This window comes from Somniosus microcephalus, unplaced genomic scaffold, assembly GCF_052327205.1.
Source record: "Somniosus microcephalus isolate GS21.2 unplaced genomic scaffold, FLI_Smic_1.0 scaffold1721, whole genome shotgun sequence".
Lineage (NCBI taxonomy): Eukaryota > Metazoa > Chordata > Chondrichthyes > Squaliformes > Somniosidae > Somniosus > Somniosus microcephalus.
The window spans coordinates 10,001-22,603 of NW_028226908.1; the positions used below are offsets into that span (position 1 = coordinate 10,001).

Here is a 12,603-nt window from a genome sequence, read left to right on the forward strand (position 1 = left end):
CGGGAAGGAAAGTCCGATCCGGTCGGGGTGAACTGCGACTGAACGGGGTGGTGGGGCCGCACAGACCAGTAGCGGGCTTGTGTAGCTGCCTCTTGGCCCGGCCGAGGTACAGCCGTTGGCTGGAGACCGCTTTCCGACTGCTGAGCCGGTGCCGCGGGGACCCACCTTGACGCGCCGGCTGTCCGAGCAAGCCAGGGGCAAGGGGCATCCATAGGTACCAGAAGGGAGTCGGTCCGACACCGGGAAGTCGGGTGCCCGTCGCTCCGAATCGAGCCCGGTGTTTTCGTGCGTGTAACAGGGCGGGCGTTTGGACCCGGTTGTCCGGGAGCGGGTCCCCAACGGCGGGAGATTGCCTGGGTTTGGCCGGCCGGCAGTCGAACGCCTTTGGCTCCGGACTCCCGTGTCCGATTTCGGTCAGGGAGGGCTGGTTGGAAAGCCCCGACGCTGGCGCACACTATATTATCGGCCTGGGCCCCGGCAAGTTCGGGAAAGTGTCGCAGTCCCGTTCCGGCGGCCGCCCCGTCGGTCAGCGGCAGCTTATCGCGGATAACTTCGGGACGGAAAGTCCGATCCGGTCGGGGTGAACTGCGACTGAACGGGGTGGCGGGGCCGCACAGACCAGTAGCGGGCTTGTGTAGCTGCCTCTTGGCCCGGCCGAGGTACAGCCGTTGGCTGGAGACCGCTTTCCGACTGCTGAGCCGGTGCCGCGGGGACCCACCTTGACGCGCCGGCTGTCCGAGCAAGCCAGGGGCAAGGGGCATCCAGTGGTACCAGAAGGGAGTCGGTCCGACACCGGGAAGTCGGGTGCCCGTCGCTCCGAATCGAGCCCGGGGTTTTCGTGCGTGTAACAGGGCGGGCGTTTGGACCCGGTTGTCCGGGAGCGGGTCCGCAACGGCGGGAGATTGCCTGGGTTTGGCCGGCCGGCAGTCGAACGCCTTTCGCTCCGGACTCCCGTGTCCGATTTCGGTCAGGGAGGGCTCGTTGGAAAGCCCCGGCGCTGGCGCACACTATATTATCGGCCTGGACCCCGGCAAGTTCGGGAAAGTGTCGCAGTCCCGTAGCGGCTGCCGCCCCGTCGGTCAGCGGCAGCTTATCGGGGATAACTTCGGGACGGAAAGTCCGATCCGGTTGGGGTGAACTGCGACTGAACGGGGTGGGGGGGCCGCACAGACCAGTAGCGGGCTTGTGCAGCTGCCGCTTGGCCCGGCCGAGGTACGGCCGTTGGCTGGAGACCGCTTTCCGACTGCTGAGCCGGAGCCGCGGGGGCCCACCTTGACGCGCCGGCTGTACTAGCAAGCCAGGGGCAAGGGGCATCCAGTGGTACCGGAACGGAGTCGGTCCGACACCGGGAAGCCGGGTGACCGTCGCTCCGAATCGAGCCCGGTGTTTTCGTGCGTGTAACAGGGCGGGCGTTTGGACCCGGTTGTCCGGGAGCGGGTCCGCAACGGCGGGAGGTTGCCTGTGTTTGGCCGGCCGGCAGTCGAACGCCTTTGGCTCCGGACTCCCGTGTCCGATTTCGGTCAGGGAGGGCTCGTTGGAAAGCCCCGGCGCTGGCGCACACTATATTATCGGCCTGGACCCCGGCAAGTTCGGGAAAGTGTCGCAGTCCCGTAGCGGCTGCCGCCCCGTCGGTCAGCGGCAGCTTATCGGGGATAACTTCGGGACGGAAAGTCCGATCCGGTTGGGGTGAACTGCTACTGAACGGGGTGGGGGGGCCGCACAGACCAGTAGCGGGCTTGTGCAGCTGCCGCTTGGCCCGGCCGAGGTACAGCCGTTGGCTGGAGACCGCTTTCCGACTGCTGAGCCGGAGCCGCGGGGGCCCACCTTGACGCGCCGGCTGTCCTAGCAAGCCAGGGGCAAGGGGCATCCAGTGGTACCGGAACGGAGTCGGTCCGACACCGGGAAGCCGGGTGCCCGTCGCTCCGAATCGAGCCCGGTGTTTTCGTGCGTGTAACAGGGCGGGCGTTTGGACCCGGTTGTCCGGGAGCGGGTCCGCAACGGCGGGAGGTTGCCTGAGTTTGGCCGGCCGGCAGTCGAACGCCTTTGGCTCCGGACTCCCGTGTCCGATTTCGGTCAGGGAGGGCTCATTGGAAAGCCCCGGCGCTGGCGCACACTATATTATCGGACTGGATCCCGGCAAGTTCGGGAAAGTGTCGGCGACCCGTACCGGCTGCCGCCCCGTCGGTCAGCGGCAGCTTATCGGGGATAACTTCGGGAAGGAAAGTCCGATCCGGTCGGGGTCAACTGCCACTGAACGGGGTGGCGGGGCCGCACAGACCAGTAGCGGGCTTGTGTAGCTGCCCCTTTCCCCGGCCGAGGTACAGCCGTTGGCTGGAGACCGCTTTCCGACTGCTGAGCCGGAGCCGCGGGGGCCCACCTTGACGCGCCGGCTGTCCTAGCAAGCCAGGGGCAAGGGGCATCCAAGGGTACCGGAACGGAGTCGGTCCGACACCGGGAAGCCGGGTGACCGTCGCTCCGAATCGAGCCCGGTGTTTTCGTGCGTGTAACGAGGCGGGCGTTTGGACCCGGTTGTCCTGGAGCGGGTCCGCAACGGCGGGGGATTGCCTGTGTTTGGCCGGCCGGCAGTCGAACGCCTATCGCTCTGGACTCCCGTGTCCGATTTCGGTCAGGGAGGGCTCGTTGGAAAGCCCCGGCGCTGGCGCACACTATATTATCGGCCTGGACCCCGGCAAGTTCGGCAAAGTGTCGCCATCCCGCAGCGGCTGACGGGCCGCCGGTGAGCGGCAGCTTATCGGGCATAACTTCGGGAGGGAAAGTCCGATCCGGTCCGGATCAACGGCAGCCGAACGGGGTGGCGGGCCCGCACAGACCAGTGCCTGGCTTGTGTAGCTGCCCCTTTCCCCGGCCGAGGTACAGCCGTTGGCTGGAGACCACTTTCCGACCACTGAGACGGCGGGGCGGGGGGCGGCCTGCACGCGCCGGCTGCCAGAGCAAGCCAGGGGCAAGGGGCATCCAACGGTATCTGAACGGAGTCGGTCCGACACCGGGAAGCCGGGTGCCCGTCGCTCCGAATCGAGCCTGGGGTGTACGTGTGTTTAACAAGGCGGGCGTTTGGACCCGGTTGCCCGGCACCAGTCGAACGCCTGTCGCTCCCGACTCCCGTGTCCGATTTCGTTCGGGGATGGCTCGTTGGAAAGCCCCGGCTCCGGCGCACACTATATTGCCGAAGTGGCCCCGGGCGAGTTCGGGAAAGTGTCGCCGTCCCGCAGCGGCTGACGGGCCGTCGGTCAGCGGCAGCTTATCGGGGATAACTTCGGGAAGGAAAGTCCGATCCGGTCGGGGACAACGGCAGCTGAACGGGGTGGCGGGGCCGCACAGAGCAGTGCCTCGCTTGTGTAGCTGCCTCTTTCCGCGGCCGAGGTACAGCCGTTGGCTGGAGACCGCTTTCCGACCACTGAGACGGCGGGGCAGGGGGCGGCCTGCACGCGCCGGCTGCCAGAGCAAGCCAGGGGCAAGGGGCATCCAGCGGTATCTGAACGGAGTCGGTCCGACACCGAGAAGCCGGGTGCCCGTCGCTCCGAAGCGAGACCGGGGTTTTTCGTGTGTAACGTGGCGGGCCTTTGGACCCGGTTGGCCGGGCGGCAGTGGAACACACACAGACACTCGCATACACTGAGAGAGACAGAGAGAAGATAGAGATACACAGAGTGAGAAAGACAAAGTCAACTCAGTAACTGAAATGTGAAAACTGACAACTGGGAAACCAAAAGTCAGAGTGGCAAATGATGAACCAAGGTGGCAAATGATTAACTGAAAACTTGTCATTCACATTTGGGACGGAATTCAGGATGGGAATGTATTCGGCCGCCTTACCGGGGCTTGGGGGTGCTGCTTTCCCGCTTGTGGAACCGAGTTGGGGTCGTCAAATGGCCTGGTGCATTGTTTGAAACACTGGTTAATGAGTTGTCAAGGTCGGAAATCATAGAACATAAGAGCAGCTCATTAACTGAAATTTTGAACATCGACAACTGGTTAACCAAAAGCCAGAGCGACAAATGATTAACCAAGGAGGCAACTCATTAACTGAATTTCGAACATCGACAACTGGTTAACCAAAAGCCAGAGCGACAAATGATTAACCAAGGAGGCAACTCATTAACTGAATTTCGAACATCGACAACTGGTTAACCAAAAGTCAGAGCGACAAATGATTAACCAAGGAGGCAACTCAGTAACTGAATTTCGAACATCGACAACTGGGTAACCAAGAGTCAGAGCGACAAATGATTAACCAAGGAGGCAACTCATTAACTGAATTTCGAACATCGACAACTGGTTAACCAAAAGACACAGGGACAAATGAGTAACCAAAGGGCCAACTCATTAACTGAAATTTCAAAGAGGCAACTCATTAACTGAAATTTTGAACATCGACAACTGGTTAACCAAAAGCCAGAGCGACAAATGATTAACCAAGGAGGCAACTCATTAACTGAATTTCGAACATCGACAACTGGTTAACCAAATGTCAGAGCGACAAATGATTAACCAAGGAGGCAACTCAATAACTGAATTTCGAACATCGACAACTGGTTAACCAAGTGTCAGAGCGACAAATGAGTAACCAAGCAGGCAACTGATTAACTGAAAACTTGTCTTTCACATTTGGGACGGAATTCACGATGGGAATGTATTCGGCCCCCTTACCGGGCCTTGGGGTGCTGCTTTCCCGCTTGTGGAACCGAGTTGGGGTCGTCAAATGGCCTGGTGCATTGTTTGAAACACTGGTTAATGAGTTGTCAAGGTCGGAAATCATAGAACATAAGAGCAGCTCATTAACTGAAATTTTGAACATCGACAACTGGTTAACCAAAAGCCAGAGCGACAAATGATTAACCAAGGAGGCAACTCATTAACTGAATTTCGAACATCGACAACTGGTTAACCAAAAGACACAGGGACAAATGAGTCACCAAAGGGCCAACTCATTAACTGAAATTTCAAAGAGGCAACTCAATAACTGAAATTTTGAACATCGACAACTGGTTAACCAAAAGCCAGAGCGACAAATGATTAACCAAGGAGGCAACTCATTAACTGAATTTCGAACATCGACAACTGGGTAACCAAAAGACACAGGGACAAATGAGTAACCAAAGGGCCAACTCATTAACTGAAATTTCAAAGAGGCTACTCATTAACTGAAATTTGAACATCGACAACTGGGTAACCAAATGTCAGAGCGACAAATGAGTAACCAAGCAGGCAACTGATTAACTGAAAACTTGTCATTCACATTTGGGACGGAATTCACGATGGGAATGTATTCGGCCCCCTTACCGGGCCTTGGGGTGCTGCTTTCCCGCTTGTGGAACCGAGTTGGGGTCGTCAAATGGCCTGGTGCATTGTTTGAAACACTGGTTAATGAGTTGTCAAGGTAGGAAATCATAGAACATAAGAGCAGCTCATTAACTGAAATTTTGAACATCGACAACTGGTTAACCAAAAGCCAGAGCGACAAATGATTAACCAAGGAGGCAACTCATTAACTGAATTTCGAACATCGACAACTGGTTAACCAAAAGACACAGGGACAAATGAGTCACCAAAGGGCCAACTCATTAACTGAAATTTCAAAGAGGCAACTCAATAACTGAAATTTTGAACATCGACAACTGGTTAACCAAAAGCCAGAGCGACAAATGATTAACCAAGGAGGCAACTCATTAACTGAATTTCGAACATCGACAACTGGTTAACCAAATGTCAGAGCGACAAATGATTAACCAAGGAGGCAACTCAGTAACTGAATTTCGAACATCGACAACTGGTTAACCAAGAGTCAGGGCGACAAATGATTAACCAAGGAGGCAACTCATTAACTGAATTTCGAACATCGACAACTGGGTAACCAAAAGACACAGGGACAAATGAGTAACCAAAGGGCCAACTCATTAACTGAAATTTCAAAGAGGCAACTCATTAACTGAAATTTTGAACATCGACAACTGGTTAACCAAATGTCAGAGCGACAAATGAGTAACCAAGCAGGCAACTGATTAACTGAAAACTTGTCATTCACATTTGAGACGGAATTCACGATGGGAATGTATTCGGCCCCCTTACCGGGCCTTGGGGTGCTGCTTTCCCGCTTGTGGAACCGAGTTGGGGTCGTCAAATGGCCTGGTGCATTGTTTGAAACACTGGTTAATGAGTTGTCAAGGTCGGAAATCATAGAACATAAGAGCAGCTCATTAACTGAAATTTTGAACATCGACAACTGGTTAACCAAAAGCCAGAGCGACAAATGATTAACCAAGGAGGCAACTCATTAACTGAATTTCGAACATCGACAACTGGTTAACCAAAAGACACAGGGACAAATGAGTAACCAAAGGGCCAACTCATTAACTGAAATTTCAAAGAGGCAACTCATTAACTGAAATTTTGAACATCGACAACTGGTTAACCAAAAGCCAGAGCGACAAATGATTAACCAAGGAGGCAACTCATTAACTGAATTTCGAACATCGACAACTGGTTAACCAAAAGACACAGGGACAAATGAGTAACCAAAGGGCCAACTCAGTAACTGAAATTTCAAAGAGGCAACTCATTAACTGAAATTTTGAACATCGACAACTGGTTAACCAAAAGCCAGAGCGACAAATGATTAACCAAGGAGGCAACTCATTAACTGAATTTCGAACATCGACAACTGGGTAACCAAAAGACACAGGGACAAATGAGTAACCAAAGGGCCAACTCATTAACTGAAATTTCAAAGAGGCAACTCATTAACTGAAATTTTGAACATCGACAACTGGTTAACCAAATGTCAGAGCGACAAATGATTAACCAAGCAGGCAACTGATTAACTGAAAACTTGTCATTCACATTTGGGACGGAATTCACGATGGGAATGTATTCGGCCCCCTTACCGGGCCTTGGGGTGCTGCTTTCCCGCTTGTGGAACCGAGTTGGGGTCGTCAAATGGCCTGGTGCATTGTTTGAAACACTGGTTAATGAGTTGTCAAGGTAGGAAATCATAGAACATAAGAGCAGCTCATTAACTGAAATTTTGAACATCGACAACTGGTTAACCAAAAGCCAGAGCGACAAATGATTAACCAAGGAGGCAACTCATTAACTGAATTTCGAACATCGACAACTGGCTAACCAAAAGACACAGGGACAAATGAGTAACCAAAGGGCCAACTCATTAACTGAAATTTCAAAGAGGCAACTCATTAACTGAAATTTTGAACATCGACAACTGGTTAACCAAAAGCCAGAGCGACAAATGATTAACCAAGGAGGCAACTCATTAACTGAATTTCGAACATCGACAACTGGATAACCAAATGTCAGAGCGACAAATGATTAACCAAGGAGGCAACTCATTAACTGAATTTCGAACATCGACAACTGGTTAACCAAGAGTCCGAGCGACAAATGATTAACCAAGGAGGCAACTCATTAACTGAATTTCGAACATCGACAACTGGTTAACCAAATGTCAGAGCGACAAATGATTAACCAAGGAGGCAACTCATTAACTGAATTTCGAACATCGACAACTGGGTAACCAAAAGACACAGGGACAAATGAGTAACCAAAGGGCCAACTCATTAACTGAAATTTCAAAGAGGCTACTCATTAACTGAAATTTGAACATCGACAACTGGTTAACCAAATGTCAGAGCGACAAATGAGTAACCAAGCAGGCAACTGATTAACTGAAAACTTGTCATTCACATTTGGGACGGAATTCACGATGGGAATGTATTCGGCCCCCTTACCGGGCCTTGGGGTGCTGCTTTCCCGCTTGTGGAACCGAGTTGGGGTCGTCAAATGGCCTGGTGCATTGTTTGAAACACTGGTTAATGAGTTGTCAAGGTAGGAAATCATAGAACATAAGAGCAGCTCATTAACTGAAATTTTGAACATCGACAACTGGTTAACCAAAAGCCAGAGCGACAAATGATTAACCAAGGAGGCAACTCATTAACTGAATTTCGAACATCGACAACTGGTTAACCAAATGTCAGAGCGACAAATGATTAACCAAGCAGGCAACTGATTAACTGAAATTTTAAAATTGACAACTGGATAACCAAAAGTGGGAACTCATGCTTCGGACGGGCTTACATACGGCAGGCTGACGCCCGGCAGAGGCCCGGGCTTCGCCTCCCTTGCGTAAGCGACCGTCTCCGAATCGATTAAAGGCGTAAAATCGGAGTTCAGAGCGGGAAAATTTTTTCCCGAAAACGGCCGGAAAAAAAAAAATGTCTCCTTTTCCGCCGAGCAGGGTGGCATTCGAACGGGCACGGGAAGCCGCGTCTAACGGTGTAAAAACGGCTTGGCTCCGACGCGGGAGTGCGGAGATATGGCCGTTCAAAGTTGTACTGGAAGTCCGGAAGGAGAAAAATTTGACTGCCTGTAGCCGAAAAAAGTTCCAGCGGTCGGTCACAAAAGTCAAATCCGTCCCGCTGATTTGACACTTGTCATTTCTGGCAGGGGGGATTGGCGGGGTACCTGGAGAATGGTAGGAGGTGGTTTTTCGAGACTTTATCTGTTTTCCAGATTACTGTCTAGGGCCTCCAGGTCTGCAGAGACCGACCCGGGCTGCCGTCCAACCGACTTTTAACCCTTTTTGGGTGGAAATTTATTTCCATTTTTAACCAATTTTCGGGTTTTTGGTCGGGCTTAAAAACGGCAGCCTGACGCCCGGCAGAGGCCGGGGCTTCGGCTCCCTTGCGTAAGGGACCGTATACGAAACGATTAAAGCCGAAAAATCCGAGTTCAGAGCGGGAATTTTTTTTCCCGAAATCGGCCGAAAAATAAAAAAATTCTCCTTTTCCGCCGAGCAGGGCGGCATTCGAACGGGCACGGGAAGCCGCGTCTAACGGTGTAAAAACGGCTTGGCTCCGACGCGGGAGTGCGGAGATATGGCCGTTCAAAGTTGTACTGGAAGTCCGGAAGGAGAAAAATTTGACTGCCTGTAGCCGAAAAAAGTTCCAGCGGTCGGTCACAAAAGTCAAATCCGTCCCGCTGATTTGACACTTGTCATTTCTGGCAGGGGGGATTGGCGGGGTACCTGGAGAATGGTAGGAGGTGGTTTCTCGAGACTTTGTCTGTTTTCCAGATTACTGTCTAGGGCCTCCAGGTCTGCAGAGACCGACCAGGGCTGCCGTCCAACCGACTTTTAACCCTTTTTGGGTGGAAATTTATTTCCATTTTTAACCAATTTTCGGGTTTTTGGTCGGGCTTAAAAAACGGCAGCCTGACGCCTGGCAGAGGCCGGGGCTTCGGCTCCCCTTGCGTAAGGGACCGTATTCGACCCGATTAAGCCCCGAAAATGGATCCAAATGTCGGCCGACCAAGTAAGCTTGCTGGGGAGAGAGACTAAGTGCCGGGCTGGGCACCTCATTAACCAGTGAAAAGTTTTGGCTGCTGGAGAGACTAAGTCCCAGCCTGGGCACATCATTAACCATAAATGAAAAAGGCGAGGCCGAGTCTGGTGCATGGCTAACTGATTAACCAAATTGGCAAGGCCCGGGCTGAAAGTGAATGAGCGACCCGTGGCCAGGGGGCTGGAATGCGGGAGAGAATCCAACCCCCAAAATATGGAAGTCCGATGAGAAAATATTCGGCCGCCTTTTGCGGGCCTCGGGTGTTGCTTCCCGGCCTGGGAAAGTGAGTTGCTCCCGCCGAATTGACATGTGCATTTAACGATTTCGAGACATGATTAACCAAAACGCGGAAGTCCGATGAGAAAATATTAGGGCCCTTCAAGCGGGCCTCCGGTGATGCTTTCCGGCTTGGGAAAGTGAATTGCTCCCGCCGAATTGACATGTGCATTTAACGATTTCGAGACATGATTAACCAAAACGCGGAAGTCCGATGAGAAAATATTCGGCCGCCTTTTGCGGGCCTCGGGTGTTGCTTCCCGGCCTGGGAAAGTGATTTGCTACCGCCAAATTGACATGTGTCATTTCTGGCAAGTGTCTCAGGACATAGTTAATGAGTTGCAGTTTGGGAAATCATTAACCTCGTCGGAAGTCCCGATGAAGAAAAAAAAAAGTGCCATTTGCGGGGATTTGGGTGCTCCTGGTCGGATAGAGGTGGCCGTTTGACCCGCTGATTTGACACTTGTCATTTCTGGCAGGGGGGGTTGGCGGGGTGCCCGGAGATTTTCGGGAACACGATTTTCAGAACAAAATTCACTCAGCGGGAGCACTTTGAAAATGCCCGAAAAGTGTTACTTTGCTAAAAGGCTCATTTTATCAATATAGAGACCTTTCAAAGAGTATTGGAAAGTCATATTAAAGTGGTTTTGTGGCTTTTATGACTTAATGACAAAAAACTCTAAGTGTGAATCTGAAATCGTAGACAGACAGCAGAAACATATAAATAATTCCAGCGTCTAAGTTTCATTTGCTGTCTGTCACACAGGTGCCTCTGAACCGGTCAGGGCCTGTGACCCCACTGAGCTTGTGTTTTGTGGCTTATGCACACGCAGTGTTTGCACCAAGTTCCCCTGTGTTGTGCGCTCAGTGGGCCCGTCCAAGACAGCAGAAACAAGATGTACATGCCAGCGTCTTTAAAGTTTCATTTGTTGTCTTGTCACACAGGTGCCTCTGAACCGGTCAGGGCCTGTGACCCCACTGAGTTGTTTACTGGGGCTAATGCACAAGCAGTGTTTTGTCAGAGAGTTCCACTGTGTTGTGCGCTCAGTGGGTCCGTCTAAAATGACAAGACAGCAGAAACATTCCAGCGAGTTTCATTTGTTGTCTTGTCACACAGGTGCCTCTGAACGGGTCAGGGCCTGTGACCCCCGCTGAGTTGTTTACTGGGGCTAACGCACAAGCAGTGTTTGTCAGAGAGTTCCACTGTGTTGTGCGCTCAGTGGGTCCGTCTAAAATGACAAGACAGCAGAAACATTCCAGCGAGTTCCATTTGTTGTCTTGTCACACAGGTGCCTCTGAGCGGGTCAGGGCCTGTGACCCCATTGAGCTTTGTGAGCAACGTATGCACACGCAGTGTTTGCAACGAGATTCCCTGTGTTGTGCGCTCAGTGGGCCCGTACGACCGATTTGGTGACTCGCGTCCGTAGTGGGAGTCCCCGGGCCGGCCCAGTATAGAGAGAGGCTGGTGTTCAGGCTATTTCGGGGTTTCCTCTCGTTTCTGTCGCTGGTGACAAGACGGGCATGCACACGGCGAGTCAGAGAGAGAGGGTGTCGGCGCAGCTCCCGGTGTTTTCTTCCTTGGCCGCGCCCTTCTCTTTGTCCTTGAAACTCTTTCGCGTGAGTCCGAGACGTCCTGTGATTCTCAGTGGTCCTATTCAAGCAGCGGAGCGGGTGTCTGCCTCTTGTGCACGAAATCTTGTGTGCTCAGTGCGTCCCGTTCTGCTAGCTGAACACGCTATTTCTCTGGCAAATTTGAGCAAAGAAACGCGCACGCAGACAGACACACGCACGCGTGGTGTAGGTTGTTGTTGTGTGAGTGGTTTTTCTTGCCTTGACGGTTACCGGTTGCAAACACAATTAAGTTGAACCCGGCACCAACCTCTCTGTGATGGGGAGGCCATGTGCCCAGCAAGACAAAGCGATTGTTGGTGGTGGTGGTGGTGGTGGTGATGGTGGTGGTGGCTAATAAAGAAAGGTCCTATTTCGCTAGCTTTACCCCGAGCGTGTTCTCGCGACTTGGTTGGTCTTCCGTCCTGACGGTGGTTCCGCGCGCGTGCGCGAGCTCAGCCTGATGCAAAAACACCAAAAAACCCTTCTGTGCCTCACACAAAGTGGTGTGCTAATGGTCCGAGTTGTGTCGTTTGCATCGTATTGGACGGTCGGCCTGGTCGCGAGCCCGGCAAGGTGGGCTTTCGTTGTGTCGGCTTTTTTTGTACTGTTACACACGCACACACACCCGCGTCTGTTCCGAAGAGTCGTTCCCTGTCTTCGCTGACTTTGTTGGCTCGAGTTTCGGTTCAGCTACCTGGTTGATCCTGCCAGTAGTATATGCTTGTCTCAAAGATTAAGCCATGCATGTCTAAGTACACACGGCCGGTACAGTGAAACTGCGAATGGCTCATTAAATCAGTTATGGTTCCTTTGATCGCTCCAAACGTTACTTGGATAACTGTGGTAATTCTAGAGCTAATACATGCCAACGAGCGCTGACCCTCCGGGGGATGCGTGCATTTATCAGACCAAAACCAATCCGGGCTTGCCCGGCAGCTTTGGTGACTCTAGATAACCTCGGGCTGATCGCACGTCCTCGTGACGGCGACGACGCATTCGAATGTCTGCCCTATCAACTTTCGATGGTACTTTCTGTGCCTACCATGGTGACCACGGGTAACGGGGAATCAGGGTTCGATTCCGGAGAGGGAGCCTGAGAAACGGCTACCACATCCAAGGAAGGCAGCAGGCGCGCAAATTACCCACTCCCGACTCGGGGAGGTAGTGACGAAAAATAACAATACAGGACTCTTTCGAGGCCCTGTAATTGGAATGAGTACACTTTAAATCCTTTAACGAGGATCTATTGGAGGGCAAGTCTGGTGCCAGCAGCCGCGGTAATTCCAGCTCCAATAGCGTACATTAAAGCTGCTGCAGTTAAAAAGCTCGTAGTTGGATC

At 52.6% G+C, this 12,603-nt stretch overlaps 1 pseudogene; it reads left to right on the forward strand.

Annotated features, from left to right (window-relative positions):
* Positions 1-11,955: 11,955 nt before the first annotated feature.
* LOC147080325 (18S ribosomal RNA) lies at positions 11,956-12,603 on the forward strand (annotated as a pseudogene; the record flags this gene model as incomplete).